Raw genomic sequence first — 25,305 nt, 5'->3', positions numbered from 1 at the left:
AAATAGTTTTAGTAATTCACCCTCAAGAATATGTGTGTACAATGAATGATTTAAAGACCACTTGCAAATTACTTGTGGATTCTAGATGTTCCAGGTGTGTATGGAACAAAACCTACAGCTGGGAAAGCAGTTGTCATAGGCAAATACTGTGTCCGAACACGGAACAATCAAAGCATTTACAGTTCCTTCGTGCAAGTCTAAGGGCTTATCTACACTACCATGGACGGTCGATTTGCTCAGGGTTGATCTTTCAGGGCTCTGTTTCACGCATCTAGTCTGGAGCCCTATACTCCTTGTGAGGTGTGAGGAGTAAAGGGGGTTGATGGGAGAAATTCTCCTGTTGACCGTCCCCTGGATAGACAGACAAGTTAGCCAAGTGAAGATCTGTTGACTTGAGCTAGGTAGTTGGCATTGCTCGAATTACATATCGGTGGTCGACTTTCTTGGTCATGCGTAGACATAGCCTCTGGGTTAGTCTGTATCTGCAAAACCAGTGAGGAATCCTGTGTCACCTTAAAGACGAATACATTTATTTAGGTGTAAGCTTTCTTGGGTAAAACCCACTCCATCAGATGAAAGCTTCTGTCCAAAATGTCTTTAGGACAATCTACTTCCCCAGGAGGGTGGTGAAGCACCAGAATGCACTGCCTAGAGAGGTGGTGGAATCTCCATCCCTAGCGGTTTTTAAGTCCCGGCTTGACAAAGTCCCAGCTGGGATGCCTAATACATGTTGATCTTGCTTGAAGCAGGGGGCTGGACTCAATGACCTCCTGAGGTCCCTTCCAGCCCTAGGATTATATGATTCTTCATCAAAGGTGCCAAAGGACTCTTGGTTGTTTCTTACAGCAATTACTTTATAATAATCAGTTGTCAGTTCTCTGGGACCTCTGATACACTTAAGACATTAACTGGTGTGTTGTGATCAAGACACGAGAAGTCATTCTTCCTCTCTACTCTGCTCTGGTTAGGCCTCAGTTGGAGTATTGCGTCCAGTTCTGAACATGACATTTCAAGAAAGATGTGGAGAAATTGGAGAGGGTCCAGGAAAGAGCAACAAGAATGATCAAAGTTCTAGAGAACATGACCAATGAAGGAAGGCTGAAAGAAATGGGCTTGTTTAGTATGGAAAAGAGAAGATTGAGGGGGGACATGATAGCAGTTTCAGGTATCTAAAAGGGTGCCATAAGGAGGAGGGAGAAAACTTGTTCTTCTTGGCCTCTGAGGATAGAACAAGAAGCAATGGGCTTAAACTGCAGCAAGGGAGGTTCAGGTTGGACATTAGGAAAAAGTTCCTAAGTGTCAGGGTGGTCAAACACTGGAATAAATTGCCTGGGGAGGTTGTGGAATCGCCATCTCTGGAGATATTTGAGAACAGGTTAGATAAATGTCTGTCAGGGATGGTCTAGGCAGTTCTTGGTCCTGCCATGAGGGCGGGGGCTGGACTCGATGGCCTCTTAAGGTCCCTTCCAGTCCTACCATTCTATGATTCTATGATATAACACAACTCTCAAGGGAATAGAAGATGGGCTTTGTGTCCTGCTTACGTATTGCCATCCTGGAATACAGGGGATGTAGTGGACTAGGCACAGCCTTGGATTCACACTCTGACGACTGAGCAGGGTGATGGAGAGAGTGCATCAGTGTGAGGGCTTGCCTACACTTCCAGGAAGATCAGCCCAGTTGGGGTCAATCTTCTGGAGTTTGATTTTGCATGCCTGGTAAACACATGCAAAATCAATCTATTTGGGGTCAGCAGTCAACCCCTATATGCCTTGTTATGGCAAGGGATAAGGGAGGTCGATGGGAAAAACTCTCCCATTGACCTCCCTCCGTGTGGACAGCCAGGTCAGTCAATTTCAGGTAAGTAGATTCTAGCTACGCAATTGCCACAGCTAGAATTACATATTTGCAATCAACTTACCTGCCTAGTATAGAACAAGCCTGATTAGCAGTCTGTTTCTGGTGCAGGAACCTAGCCGAACTTAAAGTCACAACAACAAGGAGTCCTGTGGCACCTTGTCGACTAACAGATATTTTGGAGCATCATATTTCATGGGCAAAGACCGGCTTCGTCAGAGGCATCTCGTACTGCTTCATTACAGTAAGGTCTCAGAGTACACAAGGGTTCCATTCCACACACCTTCACGTAAATCTGGATTTCACGCAAGTTGGGGTCCGGCTTTCTCCCCAGCAGAACACATGATCTGCAGCCAGGGAAGTAGCTGAAAGGTAAGTCCTGGGGTGGGGTGGGGGCAGTTGAAGAGGGGTTAAGCCTGGCGGTGGGTTGGGGCTATAGGAGGCAGGCGGGCAGCGGGGTGTGAGCTAAGCCTGGGGTGGGTTAGGGCTGCAGGGGGTGAGTAGTGGAGTTGAGCATCAGTGGTGAGCTGGGCAAGGGGGGCAAGGGGGGCAAGGAGTTGAGCCGGAACCAGAGCTGTGCCTGGGTGGTGAGCCGGCAGGGGGTGTTGCACCAGAGCCGCACGGGGTGGGGGGGTGGGCGGGCAGCTTGTGAGCCGGCAGGAGGGGGGATCACACTGGAGCCACACAGGGTGGGGGAGGTCAAGCACCAGGCAGGCAGGCAGGCCGATGTGGAGGTGGGTCATACCGGAGCTGCATGGGGCAGGCAGGTGGGCTGCTTTTGAGCTGGCAGGGGGGTTGCGCTGGAGCCCTGCAGGGTGGCGGGAGTGGCTTGAACCCGAGCCGCTTGCATGTAGTTTAAACAAGGCCAGGGGGGTGGGGTCAGGGTCAGATGTGTAAGAGCGGGGTCGCGCACTCTGAGTTCGCGTACTCTGAGACCTTCCTGTATTTGCTTTGATAATTCTAATTTGCCAGTCATAGTCAATGTGCCTGTGTTTTCCCAATCACCATAATTATTATTATTAGTAGTAGTAGTAGTCATTGATTGATGGAATTTCATTTCATTTTCCTTCAGCTTTTTCCGCTGTCACCCTCTTGACACGAGGACAGCTCCGTGAACGTTTCTGACTGCTCTCACGGCAGACTTCATAGACGTTTCAATCCAGTCGTGAGGTTGAGCCGTGTATTCTCCGGCAAAATGAAACCTCCCTTCACTCTGAAACATAGCTTCGGAGAAGTCAACAAACTGATATGGGGTAAATGAGACATAGCCTCCCATTGAATATTTGTCTAGGCCCCATTTCTTGACCACATGTTTACCGCAGACCTTATGGATATAAGTCTTGGGCACCCGGTGGATTTCCGCCAAGTCATCCATCGCCACGTCTACACATTTCTCATCGGGAAGGGAAATGAAGAATTCAGCATCATTCACCCAAGTGTAGGAGGCCAGGATCACTCCCACCCCACTGGAGAAATTGTGGGGAGGGTAGTAGATGACTCTGGCTGGCTGATCAGAGGTTGGCTTCCCATAATAGATTCCATCCTTCTCCCAAAATTTTTCAGAACAGATTAAAAAAATCTTAGTGGTTCTTGAGTAGTGGATGGAGAGCAGGGCACGGGTCTTCTTAGCAGAGAGAGGTGGCGAAAATTTTATGAGCCGGGTGACTTTTGCTGAGGGTGTGACCAGGACGTAGTCAGCCGTCACAGAGGCGAGGTATGAGGAGCGTGGCCTGCTGTAAAACACGCTCACTTGGTCATTGTCTTGTAATATCTTCACCACTGGAGAGTTAAATTTAACTGCCCCTTGAATATCCTGGTAGAAAGCCTTTGGAAGCTGATCAAATCCCCCACGGATCTCATCAAAACTGAAAGGAAGATGGGAGAAAGACAACAGGCAAATGGTTACAGCATTGGACCACAGGTATTGGAGAGAACATCACAAGAATAATAAAATGAGCTGATTAACAAGAGGCAGATTCTAACCCTCAGTGACTACAACTCTGAATTGTCTTATTATAGCAGAATGCTTGGTCTCTGGTAAATAAGCTTCCATCCAGCTTTCTATTTAAAGTATCCAGAAGGTTATCAAAGTGCCACGAAACTGTATGTGTCCCAGGGAGACACAGGGTGGGATTAATGAGCCTTGTTATGGGGTCATGTTTGATCAAGAGGTCCCTGCAGTACAGAAGAGCTATGGCCCCATATGTGCCTCGGACAGACTTCCATGAGGGAGTCAGTTAGTGGATCCCAGCAGAACTAATTCAGAAGCTGTGGGCCCTGTCAGTTATATCCAGCTCATCCTTTGTGGAAACGTCCCCAGCTTTTCCTGGGTTTAAAACTACAGCAGCAAACACCTGCCCTCTACGCCAACTCACGGCATCGGTGCCTCGTTCTGAGAAGGCAACCAACCCCACTAACAGGTGGAATGACAAATGGATGAGATCAGAGGAGTTTGATGGGACGCACTGAATAATGAATGGAAGCATAGACAGGCCCTACCGCAGACAAATTGCGCTTCTCTCCATGCAAAGCAACTAACTGAAGATGCTTTTCTACTCACCTCGTCTCGGAGAAGGTGGAAAAGACCATGACAGAGTGCAGAAATGACATCTGGAAAAGACCATCTTCATTCATCACATCACCGATCGTATTAACGGCTCCTCTGCTTAACTTTCCTTCCTTAGTCAGCTATTCCTTGGTGGGGGAGAGTGAAGAGGATGAGAGGTGCATGTATATTAGATGCCATTCAGAAATGACAACCTAAAATAATTCATAGCATCACAGGATCCTAAGGCTGGAAGGGACCTCAGGAGGTCATCGAGTCCAGCCCCCTGCCTGAAGTTTCTCTTGAACTGAGCAATTCTTCACGAGCTGTAAGAGATGTGTAGGAGTCAACCCCATTCACTGTCTTACTCAGTGATTTGTCTGTTTCCTCAAAAACAACCACTGAAGTAAGGCTGATGCACACATTCAAGGCCTAATCCCTCATCCCTTTTGACTCACCAGCTTAAAGCCTGATTCTAGTAAAGTCAATCGGTGCTTTGCCCTTGGCTTCAGCTGGGCCAGGGTTTTACTCACAGCATCCCTGCCAAGATGTCATCGTCTTTAATTAAAAAAACCATGACCCAGACCAGAGCTGGTCCCAGGGTTTTTGGCACCCTAGGCAATCTTTGGTGTCCCCTCCCCTCACATTCAATATAGAGGAAAATGAGACTTTGAGAATGAAATTTTGCCATTCTTTTCTTGGCCTTCAAAAGGAATGAGGTAAAAAGAAACACGAATATTCGTATTGCTTCTTGCAATGTTTCATTAATCCTAGCACCATTCTGCTGCATAGGATAAACAGCCCAATAGCTGATGCTTTAGAGTTTTAACCGTGTTGAGCTCTGCCTCCTGTTCCGGATCAGCACTCTAACCAGTTGCTTTTCGAGTTGGAAGTTTTGGAAGTTGGAATTTTAGGAAGTTACGGAAATCTTTTTTCCTCGAGAGCGAACGAAGCCCAGTTTGGAGCTGTAACCCTGGCGCAATGGGTCGTCAATTTGTGTAAACGTTTAGAGCTGGGGTGTCCAAACTGTTTTTGTCAGGGGCCACCCGGCAATTTTTTACATGTTCCAGGGACACAAAATAGCCTCAAACAGTTCCGCCGCCACCAGGCTTAATCCTAACCCCTCAGCCCAACCCACCCACCGACTTAACCCTACTCCCCCCGGCAGCCAAGCACCCTACACTCCACCTTCAGTGACTTGCCAGAGCCACCCCATCAGAGCCCTGAGAGCAGCACCACGCCGAGCTGAACCCAACCCCAAGTTCCCCTATAGCTGGGCAGCCACCTTTTAAAAACAGCACCGCTGCCAGCTCCACGGGCCGGATAAAAAGGCTCCATAGGCCAGATTCTGGCACACAGGCCACGCATTAGACACTTGTGGTTTAGACCTTTGCTTTCACAAATTGAGCAACAAGTCATTGGAGACAACGATTCGAAGCTATTTGACATTCTGCTGAGCTACTGGCCAGTCCGACAAGCCTAGAAGAATGAAGATTCTCTTTACCCATTTTAACTTTTGAAAGCCACGGTCTCCACAAGCGACAGAAACTAGAAGAGTCAGGAGAAGTCCAAGAGCAATGAAGATGTTGGGAAATCTGTCTGAGAGTCTCCGTCGCTTTGTTAGTTGGTAGCATCTCAGAAAAAGAGCAGCCCTGTAGCACCTTAAAGGCGGAGAATTTTATTGCTTAGGTAACGAGCTTTCAGGGGTAAGACCCACTTCATCAGACGTGGAGCAGAAATAAGAATCCAGGGTTTATACAGTGGGAGAAAGAGGGAAATGATTAAGGGGGGAAAAGAGGGAAGTAGTCATCTCTCATTAACAAGACCTGTGCAAGAAATAAATGAGATAGGATGGCAACCATGGCTCCCATCCCATTTAAATTAATTTACGCCTTCCCAGATCGTATTAATGACAAGTGACTTCCCCCCTCTTTATTTCCCCTTCTTCCCCTCCAACTTCCTCATCCAGCCCACCAACCTCCAGCTGTATAAACCCTGGGATCTTATTTTTGCTCCCAATCCGATGAAGTGGATCTTCCCCAAGAAATCTAATAAATAAAACTGATCATCTTTAAGGTGCTAGAGGACTGCTTGTTTTCTGTCCAAGAGCCTCTCTTCAGAAATCAACTTCAGCATATTCAAAGGGGTAAAACAATAGAGGATGTAGCTCTCGACCTCTCGAACCTCTCCTGATGAGTTACTGTGCCTGTGTTAGAGAGGTGACCATGTTAGTCCATAGCTTGGAGAACAACGAGAAGTCCTGTGGCACCTTATAGACTAACAGGTATTTTGGAGCATCAGCTTTCATGGGCAAAGACCTGCTTCATCTGACGTGCCTGCGTTGACATCACAGTAACACAAATCTGGAAGAAAACTAATTTATTTCATCATTTGAAAGTTTACTTAGAACTATTTTTTTTTAAATCCTACGGAAGGCCAGAACTTCTGTTATTATCCAACATTATTGCAATTAAAATCGAAAGGAATGTCTATGTTAAGTGGTGTTTGTTGACATTAGGAGTAAGGATTTTGAAAATCAAGGCTTTATCATTACTTTAACAGTAATCCAACTTCTACTTAATCCTTGTACTCCACATGGAGCATAGGTCACCTACATGTCTCCTCCACTTCATGCTGTCTCCGGAGAAAACTTCTAGCTGGCTCCAGGAGTACCCCAGTTGCTGTCCTTCAATCTCTGTAGACCTTTTCTACGTTGTCCGAGGTCTTCCTTTTTTGCGTTTTCCTTGCGGGTTCTATGTGAGAGCTTGACGGATGATGCTGGAGGATGGTTTTCTGAGCATGTGGCCTCGCCATCGCCCCTTTCTTCTCTTGGTTTCAATGTCATTTGGTTCTCGTCCTGCTCTGTTCCAAAGCTCCTCATTTGTGACAAAGTCTTGCCATTGGATGTGATGGATGTATATATAAATACCCAACCTTAATCTTACAAGTCCCTGTGATTCTCCTTTTAGGCAGTCTTGTTAAAACTTCTTACCAGGTATTTCAGGTCCAGTACAACATAAACTCTTCGTGGGCAGAGTGTCTTCAGGATCATGGCTCATAACATGTCAGAACAGCTGTTGCGGGTTGCTGACGGGCTTTCACTGACTCACCGGTGTGATCAGCCAACACTGTGCTACTCTCCACACTCAGCCCTCAGGCAACAAACTTAGGTGGTGCTCTTTGAAGCTCAGCCATGACACATTTTAACTGCATTTACATACACAGCCATGAGCCACAATGGGAAATAAATCCTATGACCCAACTACAATAGCTGATGCTTTCATTTACGAGGGTGAGTCTACACAGCCAAGTTACAGTAAAACCCCGAGTTATGCCCGAGTTGCATTCCTTGCATAACTCCGCATAACTCAAATTTTGTCTAAGTTGGGGGAGGGGTAAAAGTTCTCTCTTTTTCTTTTTATTAACCAGGTATTGGTTAATGTTTGTGTCCTGGTTTTTTTACTTTTGGGGCCGAGATTTCCCAAGTAGTCTCTCCCTGGTTTCCTTATTATTACTTGAGTGGTGGCAGCAAATTTTATCCCCAAAATCTTTTAGGATTTTGGGAGGAGAGTTTATACCAAAACCTGGTAGATAAGGTTTTGAGGGTACTTTTGCTGGTCCCCACCTTCTGCATTTATCTTGCTAGAGTAGGGAAGGAGCCATGACAGCCTGGAGCCAGGCGCAGCAGCGCCTGGTCAGTTTCCCAGCCCCCGGCTGCTTGTATAGACAGGCAAGTTAGCTGAGCGCAGATACATCGATTTTTAGCTACGCTACTGGCGTAGCTAGAATTGTGCATCTGCGTCCGACTCTTTTAGTCTAGTGTAGACATAGGAAATTGGCACCGGTAGATTTAAAGACACCGGAATGTCAAGCTCAATTACCTTGGTGGAAAAGGAGCCATATTTCACTTTCAGAGCACTGCAGTTGCTTGTCACCTGGGGAGCAAACAAGAAAACAGTTGTTTGTTTCAAGCTGATGGAGGCGCTGCCTGTAAAGCAGCGGGTCTTAACCTTTGCTGCAGCCTGCACACCTTTGGTTCTCAAAACACGTTCGCGCGCCCCTTCTCAAAAATCAACAACAGAGATGCTGGGGCCTATACACTTTTAAATGCACATTAAATATATGTAACATAGTTTTATGTTATTAATCAGCACAAATAATAGTGCAGCAGGCATCCAAAAATACACAAGTACCACCCGGAGATGTTGCAAGGTTTTGCTGTGGAAGTCAACTGGAACTGACGCGCTAACAGTTGACGGCTAACTGAATACAAACAAAGCCACCGCACTGCCATGTCATCTGGGCATGTGTCCAGGAATACCGGCACAGTGTATTTTTGTAGCGAGAGAATTTCACTCCAAATAGCTTAAAAACTTGAACATAAATTGTTTGTTTGCATATTACAGTAATTGCTAAAAAAATGTATAGTGCTAATAAATATGCAGGTTTGATGAAACAAAGTCGTTGCACTTGTGTGCCTGTGGTTACTTTGCGTTTTTGATGATTTACCGTCTCGAAAAATCTGGCTTGTCTCACACCCCAGAAAGGGCGTCACGCACCCCCAGGCTGGGTGTGCACCCCAGCTTAAGAACCGCCGCTTTCAAGTTTTATTCTTTTCCCTGTATGTGACAATGTAAATATAAACTGTATCCTGGAGCAGGCATGTCAAACACCCTCTTATGGGGCTGCGTGCGGCCCTATCACAATTTTTTTTTTGGAGTCCCCAGCTAGATGTTAGCAAAACGTCTAAGTGAGCTCCACCCCTGCACTCACAGACAGGCCAAGGACCCCTTGTCATGCGTGTGTGGAGAAACAGGCTCCCTGCGGTTTTGGTTCCCTGGGGTTTTAACATGCATGGGCCACATACAGGAAGCCAAAGGAGGCAGGGAATGGGACAAACACTTATCCCAGCCTGTGTGGCCACCGGCCCAGTCCCCTGCTTCCTGCTGCTGGAGACTGCAAGCTTCTTGTTTGGCCAGAGATGCTGCAGAGCTCTCTGGGGACTTGGCTGTCACTAGTGATTTTGCAAGGAAGGAAGCCAGAGGCTGTGGAGATGGGAAAGGCTAAATCCCAAGAGCATGTGAGAAACTGCTATAAGGGGGAAAGGGTGGTCATCTGGTTCATACAATCATAGAATCGTAGGGCTGGAAGGGACCTCAGGAGGTCATCTCGTCCAGCCCCCTGCTTCAAGCAGGATCAACCCCAACTAAGTCATCCCAGCCAGGACCTTGTCAAGCCTGGACTTAAAAACCTCTAGGGGTGGAGAATCCACCGCCTCTCTAGGCAACACATTCCAGTGCTTCACCACTCTCCTGGTGAAGTACTTTTTCCTAATATCCAACTTATACCTCTCCTTGTGTAACTTCAGACCATTGCTCCTTGTTCTGCCATCTGACACTACTGAGAACAGTTTCTCGTCATCCTCTTTAGAGCTCCCCTTCAGGAAGTTGAAGGCTGCTGTTAAATCACCCCTCAGTCTTCTTTTCTGTCTCTTCTTCTCTGTCTTCTCTTTTTCCTACAGGAGAAAAGCAAATCCTTTCCCACAGTTCTCCAGCTGACTAATCTGCCTTCCCCGAGACGGTGTAAACAATGAAAACAAACATACTCAAGGTAAAATTCTCAGATGTGCGTAAGGCCTTGTCTACCCTACCCCACTTCTGCTCACCCCCCTCAGTTTATCCGCCGCAACTTGAAGTCAACATACTTGTCACCATAGGGCACGGGTCCTTGCTACAACCCACGTACCTTATCCTGGGTCTGGTTATAAAGCTCACGGGCAGTTTTTCCTCATTCTGTGGGAAGCAGGGGATACTGAAAGATATCCGGGTTTTCTTCTGCATCGTCAGCTCTTGCTCTGATGTTGTTAACCAAATACCAGGGGTTCTTGTTAGCATTATAGAATGGATTCAGCTTAATGTTCAGTTTTTTCACAAATTCACACACAATCCTAAAGAAAAGGGCAAGAGGAAAAACAGAAAATTTCAGCAACTAGAAAGGAAGTTAGGTGCTTGCTTATGAGTCTCTATGATAAATGGCCCAACCCTTCCTAGGTCATCACCGTCATCAACAACCATGGGCTCAGAGCCCGTTGGTGTCCAATGCCTCCTTCACTATTTTCTTCCATCTTTCCTTGCCCAGTGGCTTAGTTTCTGTAGACTAGCTCCGCACCAATCTACTAGATCATCTACCCATACGCTGCAGGGTCCGCCTCTCTTATTCCAACCATCTATTATGCCGAACACCAGGGTCTTGATTTTTTGTTCATCATTCATTCTGCAGATAAGCCCGAATAGCTGTAACTTCCATTGTATCACCTTCTGCAGGAGGTTCTCTCTTGGCCACAAAGTTTGGGGCTAATGTAGACATGGCCATTGTGATATATCTATTTTGGAATAGGTGCTATTCCTCGAAGAACGAGGTTTACCAAATTCGAAATAAGCCAGCTGCTGTTTCGAGTAGTGGTTGTGGTTGTGTTGTGTAGACACGAGGGCTGTGAAGTGGCACGGTAATGAACTGTCTGGAAGATGCTAATGAGGGGCGGATGCAAATTTTCCATGACTCATTAGCATATCGGCACGGGGTTCGGAGTCCAGAAGAAGCTCTCCCAGACTCCAAACTACACGTGCAGATGTGTGGCCCGCGGAGATCTTCCAGAAGGAAACCCTCCTTCTGGAAGCCCCTTCTTCCTCAAAATTTTGGGACTTCTTCCGCACTCCGAACCACATGCCAATATGCAAATGAGGTGTGGAAAAATCACATCCATGCCTCATTAGCATCTTCCAGATCGCTCATTACCATGCCGTTTCTGGAAGAAGTGGCATGTGTAGACGCAGCCTAGGACATAACAGCCGTTAATCTGACATAATTTGGTGGTGTAGACCTACCCTAACTGGCCCCAGTTGACAGGAGGAGGATTACAAACCTGGGATCTTCAGAGCTCCAGTCAGGAACCTGCACAAGCAAAAAGGCACTTCTCCTCTAGCCACGGCGGTAGCTCAGCCATGTGGATTTTGGTTTAGCTGCCAGGCAGAGGGTCACACCAACCATGGGTGAATTATGCAAGGTAACAATTTACTGGTCTTCTGGCATATAGGATCTAAAGTCTTTGGACTAGTTTCTGGGAGGCAAGCTTAGTATATAGCTCCATTGGTGCCCCACTTCTCCTGAGTCCATTCCCCCCTGTTTCATCCTGAGGTGGATGCCTGCATCACAGTTGAGAGCACGTCTTCTATCCAAGGTAGGTCTCTAGGTACAAATGGGCTAGCTCTGCTCCAGCGCTCTCAAAAAGCAGTGTGGATGCACTGGCAGCTGCCTATCCAAACCCACAGGTCTGAGGCCAGCCTTCCCCAATTGCCACGCTGTTCCTTTTAGCACATTAGCTCAAGCAAAATGAGAGGTAGCCTGTCTACCCGGCCTGGAAGGCATGGTCCCAGCATCAACGTGGACTTAATGCAGACCTCAGAGTCCCGTCGTATGCCCTCGCCTCAGCTTTCGTCCACACAGGAGCTTGAAAGTTTGGAGATATACCTGTCTCATAGAACAAGAACGGACCTTATGAGATCATAAAGCAGAGTTCTGTCCCATGCTGACGCTGGGAGATGTGCTGAAAGGGGGAAGGAGGAGAACACACTGGGGACACTGGCGGCCAAGAGGCCTCTGGAGGCCAATAAAGCCAGTTTAAAGTGAAGTTGTTTCCACATTACCATTAACCCGAATGCTTACATCTGAACTTCCCATTAATCCCACTCGGGTTGTTGGAGTAAGACTATCGGCCATAGCGCCACCGAATATCGAAATAATGTCGGTGGATGCACGCGAGAGACAAGCAAAAACCAAACAAACAAAACCAAACCCCATCGCCCTCATTGACCTGGACCCCAAGTGAGCTGGAGACATTCCCTTTGGAGTCAGCTCCCCAACTCCAGGCAGGACCTCAGAGTCCCATGTGGGTCTACTTACCCTAGGAGTGTCAACTTGGGGCTGGATGTATTCCTGGAAATTTCTTCACGTGACATAGTGTTTGATTAAAGATGAGTTTTTAATTTTTTGAGACTCCAGGACAATCGGTGGGTTGGCAACCCCAGCGTACCTTTCTCTAAACAAAAACATTCCCCCTCTCTTCTACTGCTTGGGCTTTTGGGATTTTTTTGGGGGGGTTGGCTTTTTGGGTGGGTTTTACGGTTTCTTGCTGTTCTCCTCTGGGCTGTTGGACAATAGGTGTGACCATTCCATCCATTGGGATTTCCATGGTTTCCTCTATACCTTCCATTCTAATATATAAATTCTGTTCAGTCCAGTAATTATTTCGATCTCTGATCAGCTGTCCAAACTGGCCCTTTGCATTCCGCACATCACCATAGAAAAGACCAAAGGAAACTGAGGCATGCACATCACAAAAACATTGTCAACATTTCCTCCTGTACCTCCCTAGTTCCTGAATCCCACATTCCTCACTCCGCCCTGCCTGTGTCAGGGACTGTGCTCAACACCTCCTGGGAAAATGCCCATGATTCAGCATGTTGGCCTGTTCCCCATATATCATCAGACACAAAACTTGTTGGAACACCCACACTAAGATAGCTCCAAAATTGCATGTGTGCAGCTATGGCCCCTGTTTTATTAATACGCATGAGATTTGCGAGTCTGAAGAGTCAAACATGACCCTAAAACTGTAGAACATTCAACAGCTTTAAGCAAGATGTGGGGTTTGATTTCTACAGCCCTCAGGTCCCCCAGCGCCATGACAAACACACACATCACGCTGGAAGGGACCTTCAGAGGTCATCAAGCCCAGTTCCCTGCCCTCTTAGCAGGACCAAGCACCATGACTGTGTTTCCCCCACCCTGCCAGCCTAATTGGCCGAGATCTCTACACAGCCTCTACAAGGATTGAGCTCATAACTGTACCTTTAGTAGGCCAATGCTCAAACCACTGAGCTCGCTCTCCTGAAGAAGGTAAAAGGCAAAGGAGCCCCCCATTCTGGACCCCCCACTACAGAAAGGATGTAGATGTGTTGGAGAGAGTCTAGTGAAGGGTGACAAAAACAATGAGGGGGCTGGAGCGCATGACCGATAAGGAGAGACTGATTTGATAGCAGCCTTCAACTTCCTGAAGAGGGGCTCCAAAGAGGATGGAGAGAGGCTGTTCTCAGTGGTGACAGATGGCAGAACAAGGAGCAATGGTCTCAAGTTACAGGAGAGGTCTAGGTTGGCTATTAGGAAAAACAATGTCCCCTGGCGGGTGGTGAAGCACTGGAATGCGTTACCTAGAGAGGTGGCGGAATCTCCATCCCTCGGGATTTTTAAGTCCCAGCTTGACAAAGCCCTGGCTGGGATGATTTAGTTGGGGTCGATCCTGTTTTGGACTGGACTCCATGACCTCCTGAGGTTCCTTCCAGCCCTAGGAGTTTGTGATTTGAAATGTAAAGAATTAAAGAAATCTTTTATTCAAGCATTGTACTGCCACCTCCTGGTCCCCAGCCTCATCAGCCATGAGAACCCCTTGACTGGCTGTTTTTGTTCACTGGCTTATGATGTAGCTGAAAGATATGTGGAGTTGGCAAGGAATTATCCCCCAGGGCAGATTGGCAGTGTGCTCAGCTTTTTGATTTTATTTCTACTTTTCATCTTCGATGATAGTGTCGGGGTGATGCTCGTGATCCTGGATTACATGAGTTAACCTCTTTTAATCCTTTCCTTGTCTTAATCAGTGCTGCCACTCTCCTTCTTATCCTGCCTACAGGACATAATCATCTCATTTCCTGAGAGCTGTAATACTTGGGTTTCATTTTGATCTGGGGAATTTAGCACACAGGGCCTGGGTGGAATTAGCATCCTGAGATATACAGCAGGTTGGAGTGGACGATCCCACTCTTTCTGACCTTAAGCTCTACAGCTCAGTCTACTATATATTTCAGAGAGTTTGTGTGTTTGATCCAGAAAACCTCCTAAATGGTAAGAGCTAGGACCACCATATTTGGTATACAGCTTCCTCTGATCCTAAAGTAAAGCATAGTCAGGGTGTAGCTGTGCCAAGACAGTGGGATGTGCCTTGAATGGGATTGTTTCTCATCTCACCAAACAGAAAAAAAGACAGAATCACCAAATGGAAGACGGCCCTGAAAACTGAGACAAATCAGTGACAATCGAGAGAGACTGAACCAGGAGGAGTGAGAAACATAGGCTGACCCTGCAACAGGATTGCTTCTCAACATACCTTACCGAAAAGAGGGAAAACAGAGAATTTATGAGCTGAGGCCTGGTTTGGCACAGGTAAATCAATGCTTCAGGTTTGAAAGGTAGACGAAAGTGTTATTGGAAACCCGATGTTTTTTGTTTAAACATATTGAGTGCAAAGAGTTTATAGGGATGAAGAAAAAAATACACTTGATGGAATTCCCATTTTAATAAAAATGCCCGACAAAGAAATGGACAGACAAACGTTAACAATCCTTTCTTTAAAGAAATATGAAAACAATTCACGTCACCAATATAACACTGTATTTTAGAAAAATGCATTCATTTAAATCCAGTATTTACATTTTCCATTTTTTTCCAAAAAGAAAACCCAAACCAAAAAAATAAAAATCTTGTTTGAGTTCAGGACCCAGGCAAGGCTGGGTAATTCTACTAGTAACACAATAAAGGACATGACTATATGACTTGTGGATCTGTCTGTTCTTAAAAACTACAATTTTAAGATTCTTCCCCGGAAACCACCACCATTTCCTGCTGTCTCCTCCTGAATCCATAGTTTCTCTATGCTACAAGTCATGCCTACTGAACTGAATAGTGTTTGCTGTACTTTTCACAGCTTTCTTGGTAGACATTCAAGATACACGCCTTCTAGATCATTGCTAAGACACACAACTTAACAAACACACATTTCAATTTGATTTTGTTTTATGTTGCATCCTTTTCTTCATGAAAGGTAATATGCAATAACAAATGGTGATTTTTGAATAATATACCACATTTTTGGTTAAACTATCGTTGTCTTTTGGGTATAGGAAATTGTTCCAAAAATTTCCTTTCAGTTTTTTTATTTGCTTCTCTCTCTTTTATCCATGTTTTCTCAAAAGATTGTAATGAGCTTTTCAAAGGTAGGTCAAAATAAATTGATCACTCCACTATTTTTCAAGTGGAAAGATGTGAAAACAATGTTTTTAATTTGTCATATTTTGTAAATCTTATTCGGTTTATTATTTGAAAACAGTTTTCCGTTCTCCAGTTAATAAAAATAAGTTAATATTTTTCCCCATTTTTTTTAAAAATCTGCTTCCCATATAGTTGGATTTTACCCTCTCATTTGTATTTTTTCCACAATTTCTCCCTGGAGGAAGAGGGCAGTTAAAAGGAAAGAAAGAAAGAAAGAAAGAAAGAAAGAAAGTCAAATCAAAGCATAAAGGGTGCTTCCACCCTACATTATCCTTTCAGAATGCAAATGTGGATGATCAGAAATGCACATGAGGCACTGATTTACACATTGTGTGCCTCATTTGCATAATGACAGCCACTCGCTGTTCCGGAAGTGCTGTTTTCGGGAAAAAAAACAAGCAGTGTAAACTGAGTTCATTCGAAAGGAAACCCGGCTCATATTTTTCAGGAAGAAGGGTTCTTTCAAAAACAGGGTTCGTTTTCGAATCAACCTCTTCTAAACGGCTTGTTGTTTTTCTGAAAACAGCATTGCCCTAACAGCGAGTGGCTGCCATTATGAAAATGAGATGCGCATGATATAAATCAGTGCCTCATTTGCATTTCCGATTAGTTGTATTTGCATTCCCCTTCTGAAAGACACAGCCTGATGGAAAACTAAAACTGAGGCTTACAAAAGCCAGAACAAACTGCCCGTTTAATTTAACTTCTTGAAATTTTAAAAATACGAACTTGTTTAGATCCCCATGGGAGATTAAATAATTATTGTTTCCTACCATTTTTAATTTTTCACATAAAAATTAAAATATTTAGTAGAAAGGGAGACGCTCCCATTATAAACTTAGAACGTAAGAACTGTCATATTGGGTCAGATCAAAGAACAGACAATCCTCAAATGACCCATGAGCTGGTACTTGTTCACAGCTTCTGACAAACAGAGGCGAGGGACGCCATTCGTGCCCACCCTGGATTGATGGACCATCACTTTATCTCCAGGTTGAACCTCTCTAGTCTGGCACCCTTGAAACTTGACTGGTACCAAATTTGCTGGACCATGGGAGTCATCACTCTGTAGTACATTGCCAACCCTTCCACGGCTTGCTGGGCGCTGAGAAGACATTTAGGGGTAAATTACAGCTAAAGGACAGCACAGAACACTCAGAGCCAGGACAGGTGGCTGTAAACAAACTTTATGGGTCTGAGGGAAACTTGGCCACACCCATGATGTGGTCATCTGGCTAACTAAAATCAGGCCAGATTACAGACAAGAGAGGGTCAGACTAGAGAGGTTCGACCTATAGTTCTTTTCTGAACCCTTTTAAAGTCCTGTCCTTCACAACATCACCCGCTAGGGTGTCTCTTAGTGAAAACCTCATTTTCACCAACCTCTTTTTTCCAGACGACTGCCAAGGTTTGATCATCCCAGTTTTAATTGGCTTCTCCATCGTCCATGCCAACATTTTTGTCCATGCTGCAGTTGCTGCAGGCAATCTGGCACAAGGACAGTGAATGGGTGTTCTTCAAGTTCCCGGTCGGAACCCTTGAGGCTTTCCACGGTGACGTCCCCGTAACTACTCCCCAATTATTCAAATCTTCTTGCGCAAGGTTGTATAGAACGTGCCAAGACTGATATTAGGGTGTGTTGACATCAAGACTCTTACAGATTTACCATGATCGTGAGCTCAGTGGTGGAAAAGCGAACACAAAAGTACAGATGTTCCAACCACATACAGATAGAGGGGCAACAGTAAACAATGAACAAGAGAGCTCCAGGACTGTGACGCTATTTCAGAATCAGTTTTGCTTATGCCGGGGCTTCCCTGCAGTGTAGACACGTTATTCTGGAATAGCACATTTTGGAATAATAGCTCTGGAATAGCTTTGCTGAGTGCACAGACCCTTCTCCAAAGTGCAGCACATCCTGAATCCTCCCCACGTCCCCCAGAATGCCAGAGAACGGCTGTTTCGCAGTGTGGGAGAAGCACTAGGTGGGAGTGAGGAGAAAACAGTGGGGCCACTGCTGGGCAAAAGGCGAGGGGAGGTGGAAGAGGGAGTTTGGCTGATGGTGGGTGCTGAGCACCCCCTAATTTTTCATGGTAGCCCTGGAGCACACATGGAGTTGGGTCTTGTGAGAGGGGGAAGGGCGGTTCCCTCCTGAAATAGAAAATAAAGTTGTGGGTGCTGCATTTTGGGTAATCACTGAACCAGACAACCACTCTGGTCCCTTCTATGTCTGGAATCTGTGAATAGAACCCTTGAGAAGTCACGGAGTCCAACTCCAAGCAGGACCAACCCCAAGTGAATCATCCCAGCCAGGACTATAGAAAGAAAGAATGCTTCAAGGCCCCAGGGAAATTTGAACTCACCACCTCTGGTTTATAAGGGGCTAACCCCTGAGCTATGCCCTTTCTGAGGGCTAGTACTGAATGTTTCTGGGCTGAAAGACATAAGAGGCCAGAGTGTAACAGAAAGGGGACCTGAAACGTAATTCATTATGGCATAGGCCTCATATGAAGCCCGAGTGAGAGTGGTGGTAAAAGCTTTGCTGGTATACAGCAAAGCCAGGTTGTAAGCAAAATTCAGGCCCTGTTAACACAGAACCTGGTAGATATGGTGGAAACACAGATGCATGCCTAAGACAAACCTGTCAGCCAGCATTTTAATGGAGTGGGCCACTCTGTTAATGACAAGAGTTTGCATGTTACTGAAGAGGAATTTTCACAACACTCATCAAAGAGAGGCTGCTGAATTCTCTTTTATATTCAAATTTGACACATTAACACATGGTTTGAACCAAGACTGGAACTTTCTGGGTCACTATAGGGGCTCGTTTGCGTACTTGGCTTAATCTAATTCTTGACTCCTCCCCCCACTTCTGCCCCGCGACTCTCTGATTTGCTCCCCTTGATCATTTTTTTTTTCTGATTTGTCCACCTTGATTACTGTTTTTGGTCCTCTGTGCCTTAAATCTTGAGTCTGTTCTGGTCTGGCCGTGGGCTGAAGAAGTGAGTCCGTCCCACGAAAGCTCATCACCTAGTAAATTATTTGGTTAGTCTTTAAAGTGCTACTGGACGGCTTTTTTGTCTTGATAGTATATAGACCAGCACAGCCATCTCTTTCTTACTATGCCTAAGAGAAGTCAGGCATAGGACTGCTTGTGCTCCAGAAGGTACCTAACACCCAATTATCAGTGCACTGCCCAAAGAGACCAGGAACAGGCTAACCCCTTGTAAAGATGATATCCTGCTGGCTAGTGTGGTTTGGATGTGTGAATACTTAGCATGAGGCAAGAATATGTAGCAAAGCCAGTTTTCTGTTACACATGTCTTTTATATGCTAGACCAGTGTTTCTTAACCTGGGATGCACACACCCCTTGGGGGTACAGCATGATGCCCTTTCTAGGGGTGCAAGACATGCCAGATTTTTTTAGAAGGTAAATCATCAAAAACACAAATTAAGCACAAGTAACGGAGAGGTCGCCACGTTAGTCTGTCTCTTCAGAAACAACAAGAAGTTCTGTGGAACCTTATAGACTAATAGATATTTTGGAGCATCAGCTTTCGAGGGCAAAGACCCGCTTCGTCAGACGCATGAGTCAGGGGGTTTCAGAGGAAGATTTAAAGAGGAAATCTCAGTAAAAAGGCACGTAATTAAGTACAGGCACGTAAGTGCAACAAACTATTTATTTTCAAGTTTTTATCTCGCTACAAAATACAGCTTACCACCACGTGGTGGGTATTTCTTGACACATGTGCAGGTGAATTCAGTTAGCCACTAACTGTTAGTACATCTGTTCCAGTTTATGGCCACAGCAAAACTCCACAACATCTCTGGGTAGTACTGGTGTATTTTTGTATGCCTACTGTACTGTTATTTGTGGTGAGTAATAACATACATTTAATATGCATTTAAATGTGCATAGGTCCCCCCCGCCACCTCCATTTTTGATAAGGGGTGAGAGAACATATTTTGAGAACCAGACAGGTGCAGGCTGCAGTAAAGGTTAAGAACAACTGCGCTAGAAAGAAGAAAATGTACTCAGCCAGCATTCCTAGTGGAGTAGAATTCAAGCAGGTTGGGCACCTTATTTGCAAAACACGACTTGAACATTGCGTTTCCTGAGTTGTCAACATTTGATGGGGCTTATTCTATTTTTTTTAGCTCTCATATTCTTGAAAAGTAATCGGTGCCCCACCCTGAACTGTTGATTTTGAAAAATGTCCTACATTCCGTGTGTGGAATGAAACAGGTCGTTTGGGTTTGGCTTGTGGAAACTAACCCATTTTTTTGTTTCCTATTTGAAGTTTTCATTTCCCCCAAGTCCCTACCTCAGCTTTGTTTTCCCTTCTTCTAAGAGTAGAGTCGGTAAAAGAGATAAGAAAGAAGGTCATAGTTTTCTTTGTTCCAAGTGGAAAATTGTGAAAAAGAAAGAAATAATTCGGTCAGCTTTCACTTTATAAAACTGTGTTTTACTTTTCAAATTTGGCTCGAGCCAGGTGCCAATACAGTAAACCTTCGATTTAACAGAGCCTGATGTAATGGACTTTGGAAATAATGGACACCGTCCACCAGTCCACCCCTCCTCTAAATAAATGACAATGACTCACCAGAGCTGCTGGAGACGATGCCGGGGCTGGAAGGGCTGCCAGATTAGCCCCTCTGAAGGAAGCAGAGCCATAGAACAGGGATAGGAAGAGGTGGGTGCGTGGACATCTCAAATTTTTGGGTGCCCTGCGCACCTTCGTATTCTGCCTATGGCTAAGGACGGCCCTGGCACAAGGGTATGAATACAGCTCATTCCCTCTCCCTGTGCCTGACTTTCTCAAGGTCACAGTATTCTGGGCCAGAACCAAAGACAGAAATCATGACTTGTGGCACACTGGACCATTGTTCTATCACACCAGATCCCATGTGCCTCCCAAAATGGTGAATTCATAGAAGCCGAGGGCTGGAAGGGAGGTCAGGAGGTCATTGAGTCCAGCCCTCTGCCTAAAGTAAGACCTACCCCAACTAAATCATCCCAGCCAGGACCATGTCAAGCCAGGATTTAAAAACCTCTAGAGATGGAGAATCCATCACCTCTCCAGGCAACACATTCCAGTGCTTCACCACCCTCCTGGGGAAATAGTTTTTCCTAATATCCAACCTACACCTCCCCCTCTGTAACTTCAGGCCATTGCTCCTTGTTCTGCTATCCACCACCACCGAGAACAGCCTCTCTCCGTCCTCTTTAGAGCCCCCTTCAGAAGTTGAAGGCTGCTGTCAAATCACCTCTCAGTCTTCTCTTCTGTAAACTAAATAAGCCCGGATCCCTCAGCCTCTCCTTGTAGGTCATGTGTTCCAGCCCCCACATCATTTTGATGCCCTCCACTGGATCCGCTCCAATGCATCCACATCCTTTCTGTACTGGGGGCCAGAACTGGACACAATACTCCAGATGTAGTCCATCAACTCAGATAAGGAGCAAAGAACAGTAACAGCACTTGGTAGACTCTGCAGATACTAAGAATATAGAATCATAGAATCCTCTGGCTGCAAGGGACCTCAGGAGGTCACTGAGTCCAGCCCCTGCTTCAAGCAGGATAAACCCCAATTAAATCATCCCAGCCAGGGCTTTGTCAAGTCAGGACTTACAAACTTCTAGGGCTGGAGATCCCACCACCCCTCTCGGTAACATATTCCAGTGCTTCACCACCCTCCTGGGGAAATAGGTTTTCCTCATATCCAACCTACACCTCTCTCTGTGTAACTTGAGACTCTTGCTCCTTGTTCTGCCATCTGTCACCACTGAGAACAGCCTCTCTCGATCCTCTCTAGAGCCCCCCTTGAGGAAATTGAATGTGTGCCCATGACAATGAACACAGCTCACTCAGGGCCAGGAATATGACACTGCCCCCTCAGCTGGACAAAGCCCCTTCCCTAGGAGTACATTTTTATACATAGGTACTAACCAAATGCACTTCATTCCGCACATATCAGGTTGCCATCTTCTGAGGTTGACTCTCTATTTCCTGGTACATGGGGGTGAGATTACTATCTGTCAAGCTGTCTCTTTGAGTCCTGTCCTAAACAGCGATGGTATGTGGGGAATATGCTGGTACCAAGAAGTTTCTTCACAAAGCGTTCTGTTACGACCCTTCTGGAATGTGTTTACAGCTGGCACTTAGTACCTTACTCTGCCATGACATGGAAGTGAGAGATGGGTGGTAGTGAAAGTTTCAGAAAGAAGGCTATTGGCATTAGAGAGGAGTGGTTCTACAAAGATCCTGGGAATAGAACAGATGTGGAAGGTCACCAATGAGGAATTATAGAGGAAGATACAACTAAAAGAGAACCTATTGCAAAAGAAAAAAGCAGTCAAGTAGCACTTTAAAGACTAACAAAATAATTTATTAGGTGAGCTTTCGTGGGACAGACCCACTGCTTCAGCCTATAGCCAGACCAGAACAGACTGAAGATTTAAGGCACAGAGAACCAAAAACAGTAGCCCCTCTGCTCTCTGTTTACTCAGACGTGGTCAGGTTATTGTTTATTTTGGGTTTGGTGTGGGATTTCTCAGGCTGGCTGATGTACCCCCCTCCCTCCCCCCTGTACACCGGTAACTTTTAAACTGAATCCCAGGGAAGTAATTCTCTGGGCTTTTGTCTACCGATTTTAAAAAGTTGCTCTGTAACTCCTAGCAACCGAGTACGCTTGAGCACTTCCTTTGCATACTTTATCTTTTGTTTTGATCATAAATCACATCGATGCCACTACATGGGACAGTGAGCCACTCCTAGGAGCGGGGGTTGCACTGGGACAACACCTCTCTTGAGCTAGTATTGCAGATGTGGAGAACTCTGATTTTGAAGGATTTAGGTGAAGGGCCAGCATGGGAGCAGGGAAGTGACGAGAAAGAAGGAAAAGGCTGCCGAGTCCGAGAAGAGAATCTGCAGAGGTTTTCAACCTGGGAGCCATGACCTGAAGTGCAAGTGGGTCGGTACAGGCCAGGACTGTGTACTAGTGAGAAAGCCCAAATGTGGCACAGGCTGGTATACTGCCTGTGTTAAACCGTGGGAGCACTATAAGGACCGGACCAACAGGGCTATTAACAGGGGCCAAAAGGGGGGGAGCTGTCCCAGAGCCCGGCCATTGGAAAGGTTGTGGCAGGAGCCAAAAGGCTCACAGCAGTGCTAGAGTTTCAACCCCTTGACATCACCACTGAAGCCCAGGGCAGCATGGGCTGGGTAGAGTTGAAGAGCTGGCTGGTGGAATATGGCACCCAGCCCCGCCCCTTCCACCCAAGGCCCCACCCCTTTTCATAAGTCATAGACTCCTAGGGCTGGAAGAGACCTCAGGAGGTCATCAAGTCCAGCCCCCTGCCCAAAGCAGAACCAACCCCCACTAAGTCGTCCCAGCCAGGGCTTTGTCAAGCCAGGACTTGAAAACCTCTAAGGATGGAGGGCCACCACCTCTCTAGAAACCGGTGCAGGTGAGCACTAGAACCTTCCTGGGCACACAGGTACAAAACTTGAAAGTTGCCGTTCTTGAGCAAAAACGAAACAAAACCTCCGAAACTGGGCTGCAACATGAAACTGCTCAGCTGGAACTCATGTGAACATTCGACACCATCAGGTCTGAACAGAGACTGGGACTGACTGGCTGATCGTAATAAGTAATTTTCCCCTGCAGGTATTCCCATCTTCTTATCTCTGTTGGAAGGGGGTCACACCCCTAACTGCATTATCCTTATTGTGTAACTCTGCCATTTCTTGAAGTAGGTATACATCCCTGGCACCTGATTTTTTTTCACAGCAGCTCATGAACGTTTATGTCCTAATATATGCGTTAGTCTCTAAGCTGCCACAGGACTCCTTGTTTTCACTGAGACATGCAAACACAGCCACACCTCTGAAAAAAGACAGCTGCCTCTCCAGCCTCTGTTTGAAAATCTCCATAGAACCCTAGGCTGCAAGAGACCTCGGGAGGTTATTCAGTCTAGCCCCAACCTTACTGCCCCCAGTGGTCCACAATGTGCCCAGGCAGTCTTTTCCAGTGTCCTCCTATTCCTACGGTTAGGAAGATTTTCCTGAGCTTTCATCTAATTCTGCCATCCTGTAGACTGAGATGATTGAATCTTGTCCTGTCCACTGGGGCAAGAGACAACAACTTTTGTCCATCTTTTTTTATGGATGCCTTTCAAGTATTTGAAGACTTCTATCATGTACTCACAATGTAGTTATTTAGTATTTATTACATTAATATCTATCTATCTATCTATCCTCATACACACAAATCACACAAACGCAGGATCTGGTCCAAGAGGTAACTGTTACCGGACCGCTTGGAAATAGTGACCACAATATAATAACTTTTAATATTCCTGTGTTGGGAAGAACACCGCAGCGGTCAAACACTCTGGCATTTAATTTCAAAAAGGGGAATTACACTAAAATGAGGAAGCTAGTTAAACAGAAACTAAAAGGTAGAGTAATTAAACTAAAATCCCTGGAAGCTGCATGGAAACTGTTTAAAGACACCATACTAGAGGCCCAACTTAAATGTATACCCCAAATAAAAAAACACAGTAAGAGACCTAACAAAGAACCACCATGGCTAAACAGCCATGTTAAAAAGGCAGTGAGAGAGAAAAGGGCAGCTTTTAAAAAGTGGAAGTCAAATCCTAGTGAGGAAAATAGAAAGGAACATAAACACTCCCAAATTAAGTGTCATAATGTAGTAAGAAAAGCCAAAAAAGAGTTTGAGGAACAGCTAGCCAAAAATTCAAAAAACGATAGTAAAATGTTTTTTAAATACATTAGAAGCAGGAAGCCCGCTAAAAAAGCAGTGGGGCCCTTGGACGATAAAGATATAAAAGGAGCGATCAAGGAAGACAGTGCCATTGCGGAGCGATTAAATGATTTCTTTGCTTCAGTCTTCACGGCTGAGGATGTTACAGAGGTTCCTAAATTTGAGCCAGCCTTTTTAGGTGACAAATCTGAGGAACTCACTCAGATTGAAGTGACATTAGAGGAGGTTTTGGAGTTAATTGATAAGCTGAATAGTAACAAGTCTCCAGGACCAGACGGCATTCACCCAAGGGTTCTGAAAGAACTCAAATGTGAAATTGCGGAGTTATTAACAGTGGTTTGTAACCTATCCTTTAAATCCACGTTGGTACCAAATGACTGGAAGACGGCCAATATAACACCAATATTTGAAAAAGGCTCTAGAGGAGACCCTGGCAATTATAGACCGATAAGTTTAACATCAGTACCAGGTAAATTAGTAGAAACACTAGTAAAGAATAAAATTGCAAGGCACGTAGAAGAGCACGAATTGTTGGGCAAAAGTCAGCATGGTTTCTGCAGAGGGAAGTCGTGTCTAACTAATCTATTAGAATTCTTTGAAGGGGTTAATAAACATGCGGACAAGGGGCACCCAGTGGACATAATCTACCTAGATTTCCAGAAAGCCTTTGACACGGTCCCACACCAAAGGCTTTTATGTAAATTAGGTGGTCATGGGATAGGAGGAAAGATCCTTTCATGGATCGGGAATTGGTTAAAAGACAGAAAACAAAGGGTGGGAATAAATGGTAAATTTTCACAATGGAGGAGGGTAACTAGTGGTGTTCCCCAGGGGTCAGTCCTGGGACCGATCCTGTTCAACTTGTTCATCAATGATCTAGAAAATGAGGTAAGCAGTGAGGTGGCCAAGTTTGCAGATGACACCAAGTTGTTCAGGACAGTCAAAACCAAAAGGGATT

The 25,305-nt window shown here is 45.6% G+C and overlaps 1 pseudogene; it reads right to left on the bottom strand.

Moving 5' to 3' along the window:
• Positions 1 to 2,373: 2,373 nt before the first annotated feature.
• On the bottom strand, positions 2,374 to 17,001 carry LOC142024669 (L-amino-acid oxidase-like; annotated as a pseudogene).
• Positions 17,002 to 25,305: the final 8,304 nt, after the last annotated feature.

The sequence above is a fragment of the Carettochelys insculpta genome, chromosome 22 (genome assembly GCF_033958435.1).
Source record: "Carettochelys insculpta isolate YL-2023 chromosome 22, ASM3395843v1, whole genome shotgun sequence".
NCBI classification, from domain to species: domain Eukaryota; kingdom Metazoa; phylum Chordata; order Testudines; family Carettochelyidae; genus Carettochelys; species Carettochelys insculpta.
This window is presented reverse-complemented; position numbering and strand designations above follow the sequence as displayed.